Below are 22,500 nucleotides of genomic sequence, written 5' to 3' on the forward strand. Positions count from 1 at the left end.
ACTTTTAATGTCGGGAAGTTCAGTGCTATGACTTGCAAACTTTGTGAAATCACATGTTGGTCAGAATACAGTCAAGATATCATTGTAGCACATGTGAAATTATTTGAGACGTCTGACTACTTCACTGACCAAAAAACTGTTAATAGCACACTCGTTTATTGGAAGTAATTCTGCACAATTTTGCTACATCCAACAGAAACCTTTATCATATATTCAATTACTGTTACTGTGAGTGTTATCTTTCAAAACTATGATTTAATTTTGCAAAGACTTTTCTATCAAGCTGAAAGGAAGTCACTGTAGATAAAGAATTAAGATAAGCATTATTGCAAACTTGATCTAATCCTCTTGTGGTATCTAGAATACAATACTATGGCATCAGTACTGAAAGGATTAACTGGCCACACTTACAACACTGTACGTAATTCCTTTCTCAGTGACAGCCATTGCATGACATGGACGGCCAAGGGTTTACTAATCCATGTCCCTCGTAACACTTATTTGTCTCTCACCAAACATGAAATCAACGAGCATGAGCCGTAAAGCTGTACAAGTAAGGTATGCTATTCCTGTGATGTGTTCAGTGTTATATGCATTCACACTGGCACAAATCACCTTCACCAGCAACAATTTAGATTTGACGGGTTTATCAAAATATATACATGATTATTAAAACAAATTGAGTTTATAAAAATGTAACTAGTTCATCAAAATCTGAGAGATTATTATTAGAATGTAGGTGTGGTTTATGGGAACTTAAGTATCATTTATCAGAATATCAGAAGAATGTGTCATGTCTGAGAGATTTCAAGCACAAATAATTCACCACCACAAACCTCTCATGCAAATTGAGTCAATGGTGTTATATTGGTACGAAATTTCCTGAATGTTGCCATACCAAATGTGATTCCACGTTCAACTTCCAGTGATTTCTCTTACGGTCATTACAATTCAGTGACGTCACTCAGATTGAGGGAATATTTGTGCACAGTCAAAACAGCACAAGACTCTTTATGACACATGCATACTTCAGATCACTATGGAATACGGCCAGCCTTTGACTTGGGTGATGTATGGTGATGCCATCATGACACTGCCAAACATACTGAGGCATCATGCAATATTAAAAACAAAACAATAATCTTTTTTTGCTCAATTTCTTACATCCGAGCAGTGAATATCTTTTCTTGGTAGTGCAACCAAGCATATATCTACCTTGTATCTTTCCAATTTATGCTCAATACACCTCAAACCACTCTCATCTAAATGAACATTAAAGGAAAAGGTGTTTCTGCATTATTCACCCAAAGAATTTTATGTCAATCTACAAGCACACTTAAATGATGATCCCTGTATCTGGTCACAACTTTCTGTAAACTCCTAAAGCAGTACTCCTAGGCTGCTCACACTGGCTTGTTATAATCTGCAGAGTGGTGGTGGTGGTGGCAGCACAAATGCATATTATAATACATCCATCACATCTGTCCTTAAAATCACACACATTTCCTCTCGTCTACACTCCTCAGATTTATTATGACACTGTACTTCACTAATTCACATCCTTTACATCTTAACTATGAATTACAAGAGCTAAAGGTTAATGTGAGATGCTGAATTTCCCCTACAATGCACTGATTAATATAACGTCACCTCACCCACTAGTCACAGCCACAGCCACTTGTCAGGGAACCAAGGAGGGAAACCGTGAAGGAACCAGGGAGGGAACCAGAGAGGGAACCAGAAAGACAACCAGTGAAGGAAACAGTGAGGGAACCAGAGAAGGAACCACAAAGGAAACCAGAGAAGAAATAAGGGAAGGAACCAGTGAGGGAACCAGTGAGGGAACCAAGGAGTGAACCAGTGAGAGAACTACTGATGAGAACTCCGTACCTGCTGCTGTATTTCCATCTACCTGTGACCTGAACTCATTTAAGAGGGAGGTTTCATGACACTTATCCCATTCTTTTGGCTAACTCTCTCAGACCTGCTCGGGGACTGACATCTAAGTGGCCATATTTATTTATTTTCTTTCCCCTTGGCCAGATTACCTCTTATATAGAAAAAAAACTAGAGATATTGTCAAATTGCATATGAGACTTATTAGCTGTACAACCTCAAGACAAGATTTTAATGAGGAAAAACAAAACAATGATAATGTCAAAATAATAATGATGACAATGATGATAATGATATATTTTTGTTGATTAAGCCTTACTTTTTCTATAATAGTTAATACTTGGCCTTAGAGAAAAGTAGCAATATTAGGAACTATCATTACTACTATTACTATTACTACAATATATTCACTTTATTTAACATCTTATAATTGTCTAACTTTCACGTAACACTTTCTCAATTCAACCCGCCCCCCCTCCACCCACACACACATACGTACATACAAACACACCAGGAGGCGACCGTGGTGAATTACATCTGACACACATACCCACATACACACACAAACAAACACACCCACATCTATTCCCACACAAATTCACCCCTTCTCTTGCTATACCCCATCCACAACACCCCGCCTTGCCCATAACAACACCCCAACACCCACACCAGTCCCCCCGCCACACCCCACGATCCTCAGCCTCCAAATGACCAAATAAAGACAAATAAAGACGAAAAAACAAACCGGGTATTTCCAAATGGCTCTTTACTGAACCATCACAATGACCAAATGAACTAACTTCACCCGTGACCTCTTTTGACCTGACCCGCTGACCTTGACCCTCCAAAACACTCATTCCACGTGAAGAGAAGTAAAAGGGAGGCGAAATACGATGAAAACAGCAGACGATGTGGAAATTTGTGAAGCGAACCTCATTACACCCACCCTCCAATTGGCACTTCCTCGCTGTTACAGTTGTTATTTGGCCTCATTCTGAGATTTTTAGTTCCTATGGTGTTTTTGCATACAGGCAAGGGATGTGTATGGGGTTAAATAGTGTGGTTTCTCACCTGGTGTGTTGTGGAGGCTGGGCCGCGGCTCCCCTGCATCCGCCATCTTTGCTCTCGGTGCCTGGCCAAGTAATAGTACCGCCACTTAACTTAGAGTAGTGCAGTAGTCCATCTAATAGGATTAAATAGGTACTGCGTATGTTTTCTTCCATTTCCTGATGTGAGAAAGGGTTATATACCTCAGCCACACCTGCGTTTCTTTTCATTTGACTATATGAAAGTAAGATCCCAGTTCTGGTAAATCTTTATGAATTGGTGCGGTATGTTGTGCCTTATGACATCTTAAAGTACTGTGATTATTTTCTAGCAGGTAAAAATGGGGTTACGAAAAGGCTGGTGTGAATAACTATTTCTAATTTTTTACATGTTACACACCTTACTATCGTCGGAGCCAGGAGGAATAATAGTCACGGTGGGCGACGATCTCTACATATCTTTTCTCTCCGTGTACATTCCTTCCGTGTATCACTTCTGCAACAAAAAAAAAAAAAAGAAGTGACAGGAGATGCTCTTCCCTTCTCTCAGATTACAACACTCCACTCGTGCAGGATTTTCTCTTTTTTTTTCACATCAAATTGTTAAGAATGTGATGGACTGATGGTGTGAAAACTGCCAATAATCTTACTTACTGTATCATCATTATTTGTGCTAGATATGTAATTACTATCTCATTCATTATCATCAGCACATATTTCTGTGTAATGTTCACGTTCATAATAGACTATTGCGTATTTTCTTACAACCTTACAATAAGAATCTTAGTATAACTTTAGTCTTATTTCACTATAAGATACTTTCCCTCCACCATCTACCTAGTGTATCTAAATGGTAATGTAATACAAACCATTAAATAGACCGTAAATTTGCAGGAATCATCCTAGTTTCAGTGTATCATAGAGAGTATTCTTCTACGTGAGTCTACGCTACAGTTCTCTGTCGCAACATAAATAAAAGAAAATGTTTGTTTACACCATCGTCTTTCCTTCGCCCTCTTCAGCACTAACTAAGCAAAATATGAATTGTGAAAGGAAACTGAGAAGAAGTAGATGGAGGAGGATCTGGGAGATGTATTTCATCATCTTACTGACGTTCTATCTCCTCTGAGCACAGATCCTTCAACTCTCCTCGATAACTCCTTCTTTCTTTGATTACTCGTCTCTACGCAAATTTTCCTCTCCACATCCTTCTCTAATTCCCCTTTTCCTACTCCTATTAATAATTGTGTTGTGTGTTGCTATTATATCTGTCTTTCTCCTTCTACTCCAGCTCAACATTACTCTCATCATCATCATCATCACCATCATCATCATCATCATTAACATTAACATTCTTCGTCATCTTTCCATAAGTATGTTTGTCTATCTGCTAACTTCATTATTTTCATGACTATGCTCCTCCTCTTGCTGCAGCGGCAATAACCTTTGTTGTGCCGGCAAAAACATCTTACTATGTTGTGCTCTTCCTCTTCCTCCTCCTCCTCCTCCTCCTCCTTGACCTCGCTGCCTCCTGCTGTGTAGCTTTGTTTATAATGGACAAGGTCATCTTCAACAAGTGGCTGGTGATTAGTTGCTTGTGATTGGCGGTTGCCTGGTGCCAGGGGCGGGGCTTATTCGTCAACTTGAACTGAACAACGTGTAGATAAAGAAAATACTAGACGCCAAGATGTAGCAATGTTGTTTGATATGAATAATTTTGAGAACGCACTGCTAAAAGAAAACATGCAGCTTTGGAAAGAGAAGAGCACATGCAGGGGAGTTAATATGTATGCCAAACATATTCTTCCCCTCCTTGCCACCTCCTGCCCGGTTTGTTTTCCTTCTTTTTTATATATATTTTTTCTTTTTATCATTCTTGGTCAGCATTTTTTCTCCTTATTTTACTTGTTACTTTATTTTCTATCTTTTTTTTCTCTCTCTCTTGGAATGTATCAGTCTCGTTGTTATTCAGTGCGGGTTGCGAACCACTGTAGATTCGAAGTGTCAGTGGATCTTGTTGTATCTCGCCCTTATTTGCTAGACATATACATACATACAGACAGACAAACATAGAGACATACGAGACAAGCACTCCAAATGATATCTTGTTTGCATCAAGTTACTAGCTATGTAAAATAAAAAATAAATAGATAAATGAATAAATAAATAGTCACTCCTTCAGAAAAAAGAGAATGAAAGAAGATGACTCACAACTCTTATTCCTCCTCTTCCTCGTACCCTTCCTCTTTTCCCTCCCCCACTCCCTTAAAATAAACTTCTTCCTCACCACCCCACCACCCGTTTCCCCGTTCTTCCTCATCTTCCCCCCCTCCAACTCTCTCTCTCTCTCTCTCTCTCTCTCTCTCTCTCTCTCTCTCTCTCTTAGACTGCTGTTTGACTAATCATTATAATCCCCTTCATTCCTTCCTTCCTCTTCTTCCTCTTCTTCCTTCTTCTGTCTCTCTTATCCCTAACAACAACTGAATATAACTGGATTACACTCCTTCCCCCTACCACTTCCCCTTATCCCTCCCCATCCCTTCCCATCTCTCCGCAACTCCCCAACCCCTCCTCTGACTGTCTTGGCACGTAGTATCCCATTCCCCAGCACACCCCATCACTCCTCCATTCCTCCCCTCTCCTCTCTTCATCATCCCACCATACCTCCCATCCACCCCCTGCCACACCCAACCTTTTCTCTACCACCACTCATCTCCTCTCATCCACATGCCACACCACATCACCACCACATCCACCACCGCCATATCACAGTCCATCTGCATACATACAGCACCATTTTCACCACCTGCCCATCTTCTCTCTCTACCACATCACATGTCTATCCACGTGCTACATTTATATACCACACGCTATCCACTTTGTCACACCACATTCCTGACCACAGTTCACATCCTATCCACCACACTCATCCACTTCAGATACCTTTTTGTCTGCTTCTAACAGCCACCTCTATAGTTCCTACAGTCACTCATCCACATTTTATCCACCCCACACCCACACCTAATTTCTTTTTTATCTCTCGCTCTTTAACTTCTCTCCTCCCCTTCATTATCACTCACGCACTTACACACACACACACACACAGACACACGTTCCTCATCTCAGCCTCCCACTCTTTCTCCTCTCTTCACCACCACCACCACCACCATTACTGCAACTGTCGCTAGCCAGAAGATCGCCTTGATGAAGCAGAGACCTTAAGGATTCTAGTTTTTTTGCCATTAATGTTGTGGTCAATTACTCTCTCTCTCTCTCTCTCTCTCTCTCTCTCTCTGGATTTCTTTGATCGTTTTCTTTGTTATTTGTGTATTAATTGATCCTTTGCTGCTTTCCTGCGGGTGTTTTAAAAGTGCTGTCCATTCTCCCGCCTGTCTCCTGAAGTGGTGTGGAAATTCGTCCCTCTTTCCTCAATTCCTCCCTGTCTCTTCCTTAAATGGCATGAAACTGCAATTTTATCTTTCTTAACTTTCTACTTGTTTATTTTCTTTAACACTTCATTTATCTATTTATTTCATTTTTACTGTTTTTTTTTTTTGTTTGTTTTGTTTATTGATTTATAACTGTAACTATTTTGAATATGCAAACTTATTTCTTGACTTACCTATTTATTTTTTATTTTCATTAAACTTTTCATTCATCTATTCATCTATTACTATTTTTTTCTTTTTTGTTTCCCTCGTGATTCAGAAGCAAAATCTACCGAGGAGCATAGTGAAGTACTGGTGTAATGTGTCTGTTAAATCTATCAGCATCAACGCCCGCAGCGCCTCAAAGGACACTGAACGGACCTAACGAGTGAGTCAGGGGGAGACAGTGTTCTAAAACGCTTTGCTCTCTTACCACGACTATTTCAAAGACCACAAAAATGATTGGCTGCGTTTTTAAGAGTGTTTTTCGTGTTAATGATATAGAAATGTTGTTAGTCTGTCATTATACCCATTAAAACATCCTTAGAAATCAGTGTAGCTTTAAACAAGGACTTTTGAGAGTAGTGGAGATGCAGCACAGAAATGTTTGAGAATTAGGTCCAGAGAGAGATTGATAGCTGGGTTCTCAATGTTTTTTTCCTTATTAATGATATAAAGATGTTGCCACTATGTCATTATACCCATTAAAACATCCTTAGAAATCAGTAAAGCTTTAAATAGAGGCTTTTGAAAGTAGTGAGGGTGCAGCGCAGGAATGTTTGAGAATATGGTCCAGGGAGAGCTAGGTGTCCACTCTCCCTGGTGCCTCTCACCGCAGCTGCTGGACTGGCACTGCTGCAACGTGACCTTTGTGTATGGTGTGGTGTGGGCAGTGGCGCCTCGTGACCCTGTGTGTGGCTGAGGGGCGTCCGTGAGTCAGTCATTCATTAGGTAAGAGAAAATGTGTTTGGCTTTTTATCAGAATTTTAGCTTTATCTATTAATTCATTGAGTTATTTCTTTATTTATTTGTCTACTTATTGGTTTGTCTATTTGTTTGTTTATTTTTGTATTTATTCAGTTATTGTTTTTTGTCTCTCAACATCTTATTTTACTTTATTGATTTACTTATCTCTTCACTATATTTACTTCTTCAGTTTAATTTAGTCTCTTATTCATTTATCATTTTATTATTACCTTAATTTTGTACATTCGTTTGTTTGTCATTTAAGAGAAAGAGTGTGAAGTATGGAATAAGCACAAAGAAATAGTGTGAAGTATGGAATAGTGTGAAGTATGGAATAAGCACACAGGTAAACAGCAAAGTTGTGAACGAAACACTCGGCATACATTATAAACGTCAGTAACGAGTAATGCATATTCTTTATTGCCACGGTCTTGCATTCTTCTTCAAATTTAACCTTACTTATTCACTAACAACCTTACACAGCCTGGAAAGTGATAGACCCTGACGAGACACGCGGGATTTGAGACTTAAAGAAAACACTGAACGCTGTAGTGAAAGTTAGACCTGTATTCAGCAAATCTTCTCTCACCACGACTGTTTTCTAGGACCACAGAGATGATCAGCCTGGTTCTCAAGGCTATATTTCCTGTTAATTATGTGGAAAATCCTGTTAATCTGTCACAAGAACCGCAAAAAACACTCTTGAAAACGTTAGTATAGAGAGAGGCTTTTGAAAACTGTAGAGAGGTGTGGCGTAGAGGTGGTTCAGGGTATGGTTTAGAGTGTGATACGTTACTTGACTCCCCAACCAGCCTTGACTGCACAAGTACTTCAGCGCAGCCTCATGTATCTAGGCATAAGGCATCGTCTGGTCACCTATGCACCATACGAGACTCTCCCTTAAAGGCCAGGCAACTCAGGGTAGGAATGCTAATACAGTGAAGGGGATTCCCTGTTCCCTTGCTCCTCTCCTCTCTATTTTTTTTCAGTAGCTTTTTACAATGCTCAGAGGAGGCAACAGTAGCATTCCTGTACCGCAGCAGTGGAGCGTGACCAGCATGTCCTCGCCACAGCAATGCTAATACAAGTGACCAGTGAGGAAAGTCATATAGGAAATAAACGAAAATATATGTGTTAAGTGAGTGATAGGGAGAAACAAGTTCAGATGGTTTTCTAGCCGAAACATTAATGAATTAAGTACCTTACCCTCAGTTGTGCCTCCCTACCATACACTTGGCTCACTCTACAGAAATTTAAGATCAAGTCATGTTGAGTCTGAAACATTCTCTGGTTTAGAAGTCATGGTGGTTATGTCAATACTGAAAACATAAAAGGCATTGTTTATTGAGATTATGACGCGTACAAGACTGCATCATTCATGTGAGATGCGCCATGTACGTAGCTCCAGCCGCACCTTACAGGCAGTGCCACTAGTGTAAGGCGCACCATGCCATGCAGTGCACTCTTTCAACACACTCACTCCACCAGATAATTTCTTACTTGCCTTGGAACTGTCTTCTTTAGGGAATGATCTTTTCATTACTTTGTCTAATTATTATCATCGTTTATCTATTTACGTATTTATTTGTTTATTATTACTATGATTTATTTTGTTTTCTTGGCTTTGTGCAGAGTCGTCTCATTATAAGATAGAGACAAAGAGAAAGAGAGAAAGAATACATTTTGCATTATCAGTGGCGCGTCTCCCTAAGCTTGCACCGGATCACCTTATCAAGTTTGGGAAGCCATATAGCAATCGAAAGATCAGAGGTGTACATGTCTCTCACTGTGTACGATATCAGCTGTCACTACCACCACCTCGATAACCTGCTATTACTGAGAACAGCTGCGCATTTCCCCTCGGCCCCCCCTCTCCTCACTCCTCCACTGCCACCACCACCATATTCAGGCCGCCCTACTTATAACACCCAAGACTTTAGATGGATATCTGGCATCAATTTAAACATGTTCTTATTTATGAAGGAAAATAAAAACTTATCATCTTCCATGTTAACGTTACTGAGATTGCCACCTTTCACACCTTTCCCTTCCCACTCGACCCTGTCCTCCAGTGGTAGAGCAGGGGGTGGTGGTGGAGGTGGCGGCGGTGGTGGTGGTGGTCTGAGAGGGTGAAAGAGGGCCAAGAGAGTATTTTTTTGTAATGGGATGGTAAAATATTTCTTTCTTTTTTGTGTGGTTTATTGATTGTTTTCTTTCATTATAGAAGTAAACACACGAGTTGCTTTATTTAACTATGTATCTTGTATTCATTTAATTACTTTTTCTCTAGTTTCATTCATTTACTTATTTTTTCCCTAGTTTCATTCATTTACTTATTTTTTCTCTAGTTTCATTCATTTACTTTTTTTCCCTAGTTTCATTCATTTAACAACTTTTCTCTAGTTTCATTCATTTAGCTACTTTTTCCCTAGTTTCATTCATTTAGCTACTTTTCCCTCCTTTCATTCATTTGCCTACTTTTCCCAAGCTTAATTAATTTAGCTACATACCAATCTATTCTTTCATTATAGAAGTAAACATGCAGAGAGTGAGTGACCCACAAATGCAACCCTACACATTCTATCGCAAGGAGGAGGAGGAGGAGGAGGAGGAGGAGGAGGAGGAGGTAAAATTTGTGATCCTGCGTTCCTATCAATCTTTTCTTTCATTAAAGAAGTAAACATGCAAAGAGTGAGTGAGCCACAAATGCAACCTTATACACCCTACCCCTGTAGCAAAGGGTGTCGCCAGGAGGGAGGGGGCAGGGCAGCACTCAACGTGACGCCCCACCACATGTGTAGCGACACGTAAACACAGACACGTGGACCCGCCAGGCGCCCAGAGAGTCAGTCCCTCCTACTGTGACCTTGGTGCTAATGACTTGAGACACCGCATCACCTTAAAACCAGTTGGAGATGTGCAAGATTACAGTTATTTGTCACTTTCTTAACTGACATTACAGCAATTGGTAGCCGCATGCCACTCCGCACGAGATAAAACAGTTGTTGTTGTTGTTGTTGTTGTTGTTGTTGTTGTTGTTGCTGTTGCTGTTGCTGTTGTTGTTGTTTAAGATCTGGATGTAATTTTACTATCTTACTATTCGTGGTGATGGAAAAAAAATACAGACAAAAGGGATAGAGGGAAAAACTTGTCTTGTGGAGGTAAATGTGGAGGGGAAAAAATACAGCCAGATATAGGAGAAAGGAGAACTGGAAGGGAAGTGGAGCAGATGAAGTGGAGGAGACCGTGAGGGAGGAAGGAACGCTGGTGGAGAAGGGAGGTAAAGAGAAGGCCATGAAAGGAGTAAGAGAGACTAGTGGAGAAAAGATGAAGTGGAGGAAACACTGGTGGAGAAGAGAAGGCCATGAAAGGAGTAAGAGAGACTAGTGGAGAAAAGATGAAGTGGGGGAACACTGGTGGAGAAGAGAGATGAAGTGGAGGAGAAAGAAAGACTGGTGAAGAAGGCAGGAGGAGGAGAAAAGGGAGGATTAGTGGAGAAAGGAGGAGAAGGAGAGAACGCAAAGATGACATAACTTCTACAATTACTGATAAAGACTAATGACTGATGAACAAGGAAGGAGGAGGAGAAAAGGTAAAATTAGTGGAGAAAGGAGGAGAAAGAGAAACGCAAAGATGACATAACTTCTACAATAACACAGCTCATGATTCACCATTACGTAAATTACCTGAAATGTGAATAGCTGGGCTTCCTCAAATGACTCACATGCAAAAAGAGCATCCGAACCGGTTCTACGCAACACGAGAAAACCGGAGAATGAGTGTAAGAATGTGATACGTAACATTACACATTTGTTACTTCATTTACAACACATGTCCTTTCTGTCTGTCATATTTAGCGAGTCAGTTGATTAATACACTCACACACACACACACACACACACACACACACACACACACACACAACAGCAGCACCAGCAACACCAGCACCAGCAGTAGCACCAGCAGCAGCCACGTGGTGTCATACAGCGTTAAATAAACAGTATTTCATTGTTTAATATGTTCACTGTTTTAGTAACATCTTTTTCTTTCGTTAAATAAAACCAAATAAGGTAAAGTGAGAAGATTATCGTGCTACAGCTTTCACTTCCTTCATAGAGTTTTGAGTCGGAAAGTGAAGGTCAAGATAATTCAATGAAGTGAGCAGATTTATGGAGTTACAACATTTCACGCCACAAAATAAAGCAAAATAAAGGAAAGAAATGAAGTTGTCGGTGAAACGTTGACATTTTGCTGACCTTTCTTTCTTATTCTCTTTATTCTCCTTAAAAACAAGAAACAAAATACGAGGAAAACCAGACACTCACAACAACAATAAGAACAAACAAACAAAAACAAAGCAAAACAAAACAAATAATAACAAAAACAAAATGAGCAGCTAGAGTATCAAAGTTTAAGATCATTTCAACTAAATTCCTTAGATACCATTGATGATCTCCCCACCCCTTAACCGCCCCCTACATAGACCCCCTTGAAGAACCCCACCCAAAGCTCGCCAAGGTCAGGAAACAAGACGGGAGATACAAAGATACATACATACATACATACATACATGCGTGTTACTTGCTTAGTTTGTCTGAATGTGTAATTGTCTCTAACGATCCTATTTGCATCACCTTTCTTCCTCCTCCCTAAGCTCTGCTTCCTGTGTGGCTCTCTCTCTCTCTCTCTCTCTCTCTCTCTCTCTCTCTCTCTCTCTCTCTCTCTGGTTGTAATTATCTTTTTTCCCCCTTGTTTTTCTTGTTTGTTTGTTTCTTTCTTTTTACATCTCTCTCTCTCTCTCTCTCTCTCTCTCTCTCTCTCTCTCTCTCTCTCTCTCTCTCGTTTTCGCTTCGTCTGTTTGTCTGTCTGTCATAATTTTTAACGTTTTTGCCGGTCTGTATTTGTCTGGTTGTCTGTGTAATTCTTTCTGTTTATTATACATTTATCTTTCTATCTATCTATCTATCTATCTGTTTACCTCTCTCTCTTTATCTATCTATCTGTCTGTTTATGTGTCTATACCTCAGTCTTTGTCCATTTGTCTATCTATCTATCTATCTATCTATCTATCTCTATCTATCTATCTATCTAGCTATTCATCTATGTATCTATCCACACATTCATCCATGCATCCATCTACCCATCTATCTTTATCAGTCTACTTATCTCACTGTTTGTAAATATTTATCACTTCAAGCATTTTTTTATTGGCATCCACACGTGCTATTATAGACAATGACTCTTCTTCCTCCTCCTCCTCCTCCTCCTCTTCTTCTTCTTCTTCTTCTTCCTCTACATGACTGCCAAGGGAGGAACCGCAAATCCGGGAGGGAGAGAGGGAAATTTGTAGACAGTTTTTTTTCACCTTCTCAATATTCGAGTTTGTTTGTCTAATTATTTGTTTATATATCTATTTACTCATTCATTGATCTATCCATCCTATTTTTTTTTATCTCATTCATTCTTTGGTTAATTTGTATGGCTGTTGATTTTTTTCTATTTATTTATATTTTATCAGTTAATCTACTGTACCTATGAATTTGTATATTTATCTATTATATCTATTGGATTGTATGTGTGTCTATCTGTCTATCTATTTGTCTGCGTGTCTGTCAATCTATCTCGATGTCTTACAATCACACACTATAAAAAAAAAAAACTATATATTTGTCCGTCTATTTTTACCTATATCTATCTATCTATCTATCTATTCATCGAACCATCACAAAAAAGCACGTATCTATCTATCTCTCCATCTAAGCATCTATTTTTCTATCCACTTCAACACTCACGAACACACACACACACACACACACACACACACACACACACACACACACACACCAATTATCTATCACTATCCACCCCATCCCATCTATCTATACTTCACACACCACGAAAAAGTCTAACACACACACACACACACACACATTTGGGTGTATCTCCTTTCACGTGTAGCCCCTGTTCACCTAGCAGTGAGTAGGTACGGGATGTAAATCGAGGAGTTGTGACCTTGTTGTCCCGGTGTGTGGTGTGTGCCTGGTCTCAGACCTATCCGAAGATCGGACATAATGAGCTCTGAGCTCGTTCCGTAGGGTAACGTCTGGCTCTCTCGTCAGACGCTGCAGCAGATCAAACAGTGAAACACACACACACACACACACACACACACACACACCGCGTAGTGTAGTGATTAGCACGCTCGACTCACAATCGAGAGGCCCGGGATCGAGTCCCGGTAAGCGGCGAGGCAAATGGGCGCGGCTCTTAATGTGTGGCCTGTGTTCACCTAGCAGTAAATAGGTACGGGATGTAACTCGAGGGGTTGTGGCCTCGCTTTCCCGGTGTCTGGAGTGTGATGTGGTCTCAGTCCTACCCGAAGATCGGTCTATGAGCTCTGAGCTCGCTCCGTAATGGGGAAGACTGGCTGGGTGACCAGCAGGCGACCGAGGTGAATTACACACACACACACACACACACACACACACAAACACACAAGTGGCAGCGTCCTTGCGTGTCTGTTGAAAGGGTGAGGTTCGCAACAGACTGAGGCGTGTAATACGGGATCAAGTGAGAGGGAGAGCAATTACTGTCCTTCTGGAGTGAGAAGAAGGGACGTGTGGGGTGCAAGGTCCCTCTCTCTTCGACTCCCACCCATCCATCGGACTTAACGAATTGAGTCTTGCTCCGGGAGGGTATGAAGCTAAGGATCACGAGTCTTCCACGTGATTCTGAAGGCCTTGGGGGAATTTTGCAGAGAGAGAGAGAGAGAGAGAGAGAGAGAGAGAGATGTGGGTGTAGTCGTTATCTTTTGCTTTGTTTGCTTTATTCTTCTGCGAACTTCGCTATCTCATCTCGCTTACTTCCTATATACATATGAGTACGTGGTGAAGGTCCCTGCCCGCATCTCTCTCTCTCTCTCTCTCTCTCTCTCTCTCTCTCTCTCTCTCTCTCTCTCTCTCGATGTTATTGTTGTTTATTGTTATTGCTGGATTTTTTTTCTCTTCAACAACAGTAACAATAGCATCAACATCATCAGCAGCAGCAACAACTTCATCATCAACAACAACAACAACATTTACTACTACTACTACTACTACTACTACTACTACTACTACTACTACTACTACTGCTGCTGCTGCTGCTGCTGCTGCTGCTGCTGCTTCTGCTATTAATATTGATATAGAACTAGAGCAAGCGCCAACCTTTATAATATAACATTGTTGTGTTGGTTCATAATGATATAAAATTACCAGAAGCGCTTTTATCTCTCCAACATTTGTTTTGTCATTCCTAACGCTAAAAACAGGAAGTTCGGCACCAGCGTGTGTCCTGTTTAGATAAAAAAAATAATTAAATAAGATAAAAGAAAAGGAAATGCACACACACACACACACACACACACACACACACACACACACACACACACACATACGCTAGTTACTATGTCACCTGACGGAGTTTCTCTTTGCCTCTATCACTACCACCATTACCACTACCACCACCACCACCACCACCACCATCCTCTATGATACTGCAAGAGATCTCATACCTCCACCTTCCCCCGTCAGTTCCATGCACTCCAGCATAACCTATTTCCCTCATCGTTTAATTCGTCAGTCTTTCTTCTTTTACTATTATTACTCTGTCTTTAGTATTATTTTACTACTACTATTATTACTGTCTTTGCTATGTCTTTACTATTGTTTTACTATGTCTTTTACTATTATTACTGTCTTTACTATGTCTTTCCTATTCTTTTACTATTTCTTTTACTATTATTACTGTCTTTACTATGTCTTTACTATTCTTTTGCTGTTATTACTGTCTTTACTGTATCTTTAATATTTATTATTTTACTGTTATTACTGTCTTTACTATGTCTGCACTATTCTTTTACTACGTCTTTCTTTTACTATTTCTGTTGTCATTCTTAGTGTTCTATCTGTTTCTTGCCATTCCACACTGACCTTATCTAACTCCTCCTTTTAGTCTGTCTGTCCTGCTTTCTTTCGCTATTTCTGCTTTTTTTTCTATTTCTTACTCTAGTTGTCTGTATGGCTGGCTATTCACTGCTTATCTGTCTGTTTTATGCCTTCCTAACATAATTTCTTAGTTCTGCCCACTTCTTCAGTCTTTTACTTTTATTTTTTTATGTTTTCTGTTACTGTTTTGTAATTCTGTCTGTCTGTTCATTGGTCACCTATTTGTTGTTTGATACCTTAACAGACCTTCTAATCTTATTCCTTCTCCATTTCTTTTTTCTTTTCTTTTTCCACCTGTTGTCATTTTGCCACTTTAAGTCTAAGTTTCTTCACTGCCTGTTCATTTATTTCAAGACCACTCCAGTAAATCTCTGTGACCTGTATTTCAAAGCGCTGTAGTTAAAAGCCTGCACTTGAAAACCTTCACTATATCTTTCTTCCAATGTAAAGTAGTTGAGATTAGATGAATGAGTGAGTGTATGAACGAACATATCTTATCTCTCTGTATGTGATTTTCTGCCAGTTCTACCATCTGTTTACCAGTCACACTATAATCTGCTCTCTAATCCTCACACTGCCTTTAAAAACTCGCTCAACCTTTCTTTCCTTCCCTTCTTCCCTTCTGAACAAAAAACGCGTACACGGTTCACGCGCCTTCCACATCGCCATAGCGGGGTGCGAGCCGCGCGATGACAGCAGCAGAGCATAAACCCCGTGGTTGCTTCTACCTCTGTCGTCACTTGCTTTCCACTCTACCACCACCACCACCATCATTACCAACAGCTATCACTTGTATGAATATGATGAGTGTGTGTGTGTGTGTGTGTGTGTGTGTGTGTGTGTGCATTACCAGCAGCGATCACCACCAGCAGTATGGTAAGTATGTGTGTGTGTGTGTGTTGTCAACTTGAGTTTCACCTCTAACAAATAACGTGACCTCAAAGAGAGAGAGAGAGAGAGAGAGAGAGAGAGAGAGAGAGAGAGAGAGAAATGTGCATTTGTGTTGTCAAGGCCGCTTGACCACTCGCTGAATTGCGTCTTTACTCGTAAATATTGAGAAAGAAAGCAGGAATGATAAGGAATGAATGAATAGATAGATGCAAAAAGACGCCCGCATGCAATAGATACATTTTTTTTCCGCAGAGAGAGAGAGAGAGAGAGAGTGTGTGTGTGTCGCTCTCACCAAGTAGAAATCGCACTACAATATCAGAAACCACTGGAAGCTTATTGTGCAAGTCCTCGTACTGATGTGCTAAATGTGGCCGTGGCGGTGACAGATGGTTAGGGCCGGTGGTGAGTGACAGCTGGTGATGAGGGTGAGTCAGGATGGCAGCGAGGAGAGGTTATAGTGGTGAGCTTCAAAAAAGATATTGGTGCTGATGATGGTGTTGTTGTCTCGTCTTGCATAGTGACGCGCATGAGATACATTATACTACTTACTGGTGGTGGTGGTGGTGGTGATGATGGGAGTAGCGGGGGTGCGGTGGTGAGTTGCCGATGATTGTGATGGTGGTGTTGATGGTGTTGGTGGTGTTGGTTGAGTCACAGGGTTCTCATCTCCTCATCATAATGACATGAGGGGCTTATAACAGCAGCACCACCAGTAACTCATAAGCACGGGTTCATCTGCTCGCCACTGCCTGTTATGCGGTGAAAGCAGAGGCAAGCTTAACAAAATGTAGTGCCATATCTAACTCTTGACTAGCAGGATACGTGATGATGTGCTCTGAACGAAGAAATAAGATGAACGTAAACAGTTAGCTAAGTATCGTTCACATACTTACCCGGTGTTAAGTGGTAAACTGTACTGTACCAGGAAGTGTAAGTGGTATACTAGTATACTGAGTGGAGTAAACTCAGTTTTTCTTAAGGGGGAGTTCGTTTTAAACGTTTCTACACCGTGTTACAAAAAGATATCTATGAGTGCAGTAAATAATTGGGGGTTTTCAAAACTACTACAGTGATAACCTGACAATGATACGCTCTGAATCTTGAAGGGTTATGATTTTCCGCAACGATTCTGCTTTTAACTCTTGTCAACTTCAAAATCAATCCCTTCACTACCATGACGCGTTTCTATATTTATTCAGCTTACGATTCGGTGATTTTATACAGGTTCAGCAGAAACTTATGTGGTGATTTAAACAGTGAAGGCTCTGGCCATTAACCTTCTGACCTCCATACATCCTTCCTAATGTCAATAAAATCGCCTAATTGTATCCAAAACTCAAGGTAAATATGTGTTCCAGTACTGAAGGGGTTAACAACACTGATTTTTTTTTCTTGGTTCTATAGTAATGCTTTCTATTATCTAGAACCTCAACTGCATAATTGGTTCGTGGTATCCTTGGAAACGTAGATAATGTTCAGATAATTCACGCTGGAGGCACACACGATATCTGTTTTCCTGGACCATTTTCATCACGACTATTTTCAAAGACCACAGATGATTTGCTAAATATTCATGCCTGTTTCTTCTGTTGATAATGTAAAGATTTTGTTAATCGGTCACTCTGTTCACAAAAAAGCACAAGTAACAAGCTTTAACTACTCTATCATTATGGCTATTTTTAAAGACCACAGATGATTTGCCAGGTTTTCACGATTTTTTTTTTATTTATTTATCAGTCACTTATCGTAAGAGAAATAAAATTGACAAGCCCCTTAAATTTGGTCTTATGAATCACATCACAATCTTCCCCTTGTTTCCTGTGTCCGTGTAATCACCCGTGTTTGTTCTGTCTCAGATTCGTCTGATGCAAGATAGCAAACTACAGTTAGCTTGGTTAGGTCCCTGAAGTCAATTTAGCTTTGTCAGGATTAAGAACGAGAGATTTTGCAGACAGTGAGGAAATGTTTGTTTAGCACTGTTTGCTCCTACAGTGTTAACATCCGTGTGTATACTTGTAGAGGGGACGGCCAAGGCTATAGTGTGACGTAATGTACTACTACATACTACTACTACTACTACTACTACTACTACTATTACTACTACTACTACTACTACTACTACTACTACTACTACTACTACTACTACTACTACTACTACTACTACTACTACTACTACTACTACTACTACTACTACTACTACTACTACTACTACTACTACTACTACTACTACTACTACTACTACTACTACTACTACTACTACTACTATTACCACTACTTATTTTACTACTACTACTACTACTACTACTACTACTACTACTACTATGATGGTAACAGTCTTGTCTCGGTCTTTGAAAATATACGAGTGTTAATGCAAGAACGTTAAAACAGGGTGACTGTGATCGGGGAAAGTTTTTTGTATGGGTAAAGACCCTGTGAAGCTGCACCGTTGTGTGTGTGTGTGTGTGTGTGTGTGTGTGTGTGTGTGTGTGTGTGTGTGTGTGTGTGTGTGTGTGTTCGCTACAAATTAACATAGGTTATCGCTCTATCTAAACTTTCCCGCCAGTTGCCAAAATTCCTGAAGCACTCCCTCACTCCTCACGTCTCCGTTTTCTCTCGGCCGACGGAAACAATACTTCTTGTTTAATGTTTCATTGTGAGCGATTTACGGTTTCCAGTGTCACTTTTCGTAGCAGGAAGTAGGACAGAAACAAATAATACGTGCGCTTTGTGGGTCAGTGTGGCCACGCGTAGACCCACAGTGGACTGAATGCACGATAAGCTTAGCAAACTGACTGAACATTTGTGAGACGTGCCGAAGGAGTGTGACGAGAGAGTAAAACATCAAATTCTCGAGACCCTCCCTTGGATGTCTCCTGGAGGTCGCTCCTACTACTGTCCTTGTGCTCAGCCTTGCTTCCTCCTCGTGCTCTTCCTTGTCCCTGCTTCTTCCTCAAAATAGCTAGCTAAGACGAAGAATATGGGCCGGGATAGAGTGAATTTGATATCAAATGTGGCTTCATTGATTTTTCATAGTCACGTGCACGGGGCTGTGGACCTTGGGCGGCACACGTAGTACACATGTGATGCTGTGCTCGCATCATGTACACAGACTCATGGAGAGCCGTGGTTCATGCAAAATATTCCAGTTGAAGAACTGGAAGTCTAAATGTCAATCGTTGAATGGCGAGTATAGGGGCGTAACCCGCAGGTAGGAAGGCGAACACAGGCGCGCGCGCACACACACACACACACACACACACACACACACACACACACACACACACACCGTCATGGCTGAATCATACTTCCTGTTTTGTTTGATCGGAATTTAAAATGTTTCCTTATACTTTTCATTCTATGGTGCTGACCCATACATAGTTGTTAATCCAGTTCAGTTCAATCGTCTCCTTGAGTGGTTTGTGAACATTCTCCCGTTAACATGTTGCAATAGTCCTCTACAACCATGGCTACCCAATGTTAGTTTACTATGTTGTAGGTATGAACTGGGCAAACAATTGGTAAGGCTAACGAGTCACCGGCCGTAGCTGCTCGCTTTAAATTCATACTTATCTGTCAGCCCTTTGTTTACAAATAATTGTTTAACTGCTGTAAACACTTTTGTAGTATCTATTTCATCTCCATATTTGACTAATATTTTAACCAAGTCTTCAGCCACATTGTGGACAGCATGTTGTCCAACTGTCCGCATGCTTACAACTCAATGTCTTACAAATTCATGGATGGGGAAGATAGATGGAATTAGGTAGATTAAGCACAGTGGGACTGTCTCGTATAGGCCTGGCGGGCGGCGGCCTCTTGCAGCTTCCCTCTTTTCTTATGTTCTAAACAAAACCGTGTTTATAAGCATATCTGGTCGCTGCGGTCCACAACAGCATGGCTGACGACTAGGATAAAAAATTACCTGAATATAGGGATGGAATGGATTCTATAAAGTGTTTGTAGCTGTTCATCTCTTGTTTGCGAACAAAGAGCGGACAGCTGCATACAAGGGAACAGCTACGAACACAACATCGCGCAAGGGAAGTGGAACATCCAGCACAGCCTCACGTCACAGCAAAAACTTTAATAATTCCGGGAAGTGTGACACCTGCCCTAAGATAGAAAAAGAACAGCTTCTCGGTAATCCCTGCACGTTGCATCGTCAAAAGTGGTGCAATACTTTACATCATAGATACCCATTATTTATATCGCTTGTGTGAAAAACACATTGAATATTCCACCACTGAGTAAATAAAACGTTCAATAACTCGGCGAAGTTTTCTCTTACCTCTTTCTTTTAAGGTTGTGGAACCTTTGTCACAGCCAGCACACTTTGGAGCTCCGGTGTTGTGTAACCTTCGTTCTCCTTTCCTGTGTCACACATATGGCGGCAAATTCAAAGGAAAGAACAAGCAGAGGCAGACACATTCAGGGGCATTGCAAAGGTTGTTGAGGATTATGGGAAGCAGATTGCATTCAGTGGGGGAATGTGACATGCCTCGTGGATGTGGGAAAGACCACCCGCTCCTGACGTCACTCCGGCCGCTGGGGGAGATACTGTGGGGGAGATACTGTGGAAGAGGAGGAGGAGGAGGAGGAGGAGGCTCAGCTGCCGGTGAAGAGTCACTGCCAAAAACTGACTGGTTATGATTCTCACCAAGTCGTCTTCTTTCTCCTACAATAGTCGTAACAAGGTAACAATAACCGTTACTTTGTGATATCGTTAATGCATGTAGCCTTCAGCTCAACACCTGCACAGATAAATTAGCAGACTGGCAGCTGCTGGAAACAAACCAACGAACGAGTGAAGCAGAGAGGAGTGTCGGGCGGGCGGGCAGCCGGCAGCCCCACCCTGCCTGTGGTCTCGCACCACCGAGGAAAAACACAACTACTGAACACCAACAACAGCATTTCAGTAGAGGGCCTAGTGACAAGGCAGGCATTGTGTGGACAACGCCGCAGCTAGAACCACGTTGCAAAACGTAGCAGTAGTATTAGTATGCTTAGTCACTGTAAAAGACAAAGACGGAGACGAACCAAGACTCTTTGTGCTGCTGAACTTTTTTGTGTGTTAGTAATCCGTGGATCTAAGTCATCCACATGTAGCGGTGTTATCCTGTCTCCCTGGCAACTTACTTTTTTCTTTCTTTATTCCTCAACACCATCACGCTGGTAGTCTTGCATGTGGATGGTGACGCATTAAAACAAACATTAGGTGGATGCCTCCTGTCATGGGGAGCAACAAACACGCTCGATTTCCTCTCCCCCAGACCTTCCTCCAGCAGGTTTATTGGACAAGTGAGAAGGCAACACCCCGTAATAAACCCATGAAATTCTCCTAAATACCCATGGAAGTTGTTGGTGTTGAAATAAAAACAACCAAAGAGAGGAAGTTCTGGGAGGAGCAAGTCTGTTGATCACCCACGCTTCCCACTACACTCCTCCCCAACCCCTAAGGGCCTCCCCAACCGTCCTCTTTCACCCTTCATCGAGCAGTGGTGAGTGGACCCTCCTCTTCCTCCTGTTTCTCCCACACCTCCTTATAGACATCCACTCGATTCCTACATTACCACACTTCACACTTATCTTTCATCTCTAGTAGACGCCCCTGTACATGTTTCTCTCCCTCCACTATGAATCCTCGCCTCCCCAGTGGGTCTCTCACTCCCTTCTCCCTCCAGCGGCGTGTGGCTCGCCTCACCACTCAGGGGGATCGTTAAGGTGAAAATATCATTCCAGCGGAGTAAGTTTGAGTGATGAGAGATATTGGGAGTTACAATGCACGCGTTACCCTTCCTATTTCCCACCCAAGGTTATCACAGGAGTTCTGACAGGCAGTCTTTGTGTTCATTGTTCACCTTTTTGTTCATATTATCTTCAGTAACAATCGCTCGACCTGCCTGACGTGTGTGTGTGTGTGTGTTGACGTATGAATTTAGTATACTCTCTCTCTCTCTCTCTCTCTCTCTCTCTGAGTTTAGTGAAAGACCACCTTGTTTTACGAAGTCAGTCAGTCTCTCTCTCTCTCTCTCTCTCTCTCTCTCTCTCTCTCTCTCTCTCTCTCTCTCTCTCTCTCTGTCACGTGACTTATAGCTACCCGCTATGTAGGAGGCTATAAACGGCGAAGGTCGTGTACCACCACCACCACCAACACCGCACATCACACCACCGCCATCACTGTCACTACCAGCTGTGGCGGCTGCTATAAACACTTGTTTTTTTTTTTCTTTTTACCAGTTGGAGTCAATTAACTAGGTAGGTTCCGGTGAAGATAGCAACATTATTTCA

The sequence above is a fragment of the Portunus trituberculatus genome, chromosome 19 (assembly GCF_017591435.1).
Source record: "Portunus trituberculatus isolate SZX2019 chromosome 19, ASM1759143v1, whole genome shotgun sequence".
In the NCBI taxonomy this organism is placed as follows: Eukaryota; Metazoa; Arthropoda; class Malacostraca; order Decapoda; family Portunidae; genus Portunus; species Portunus trituberculatus.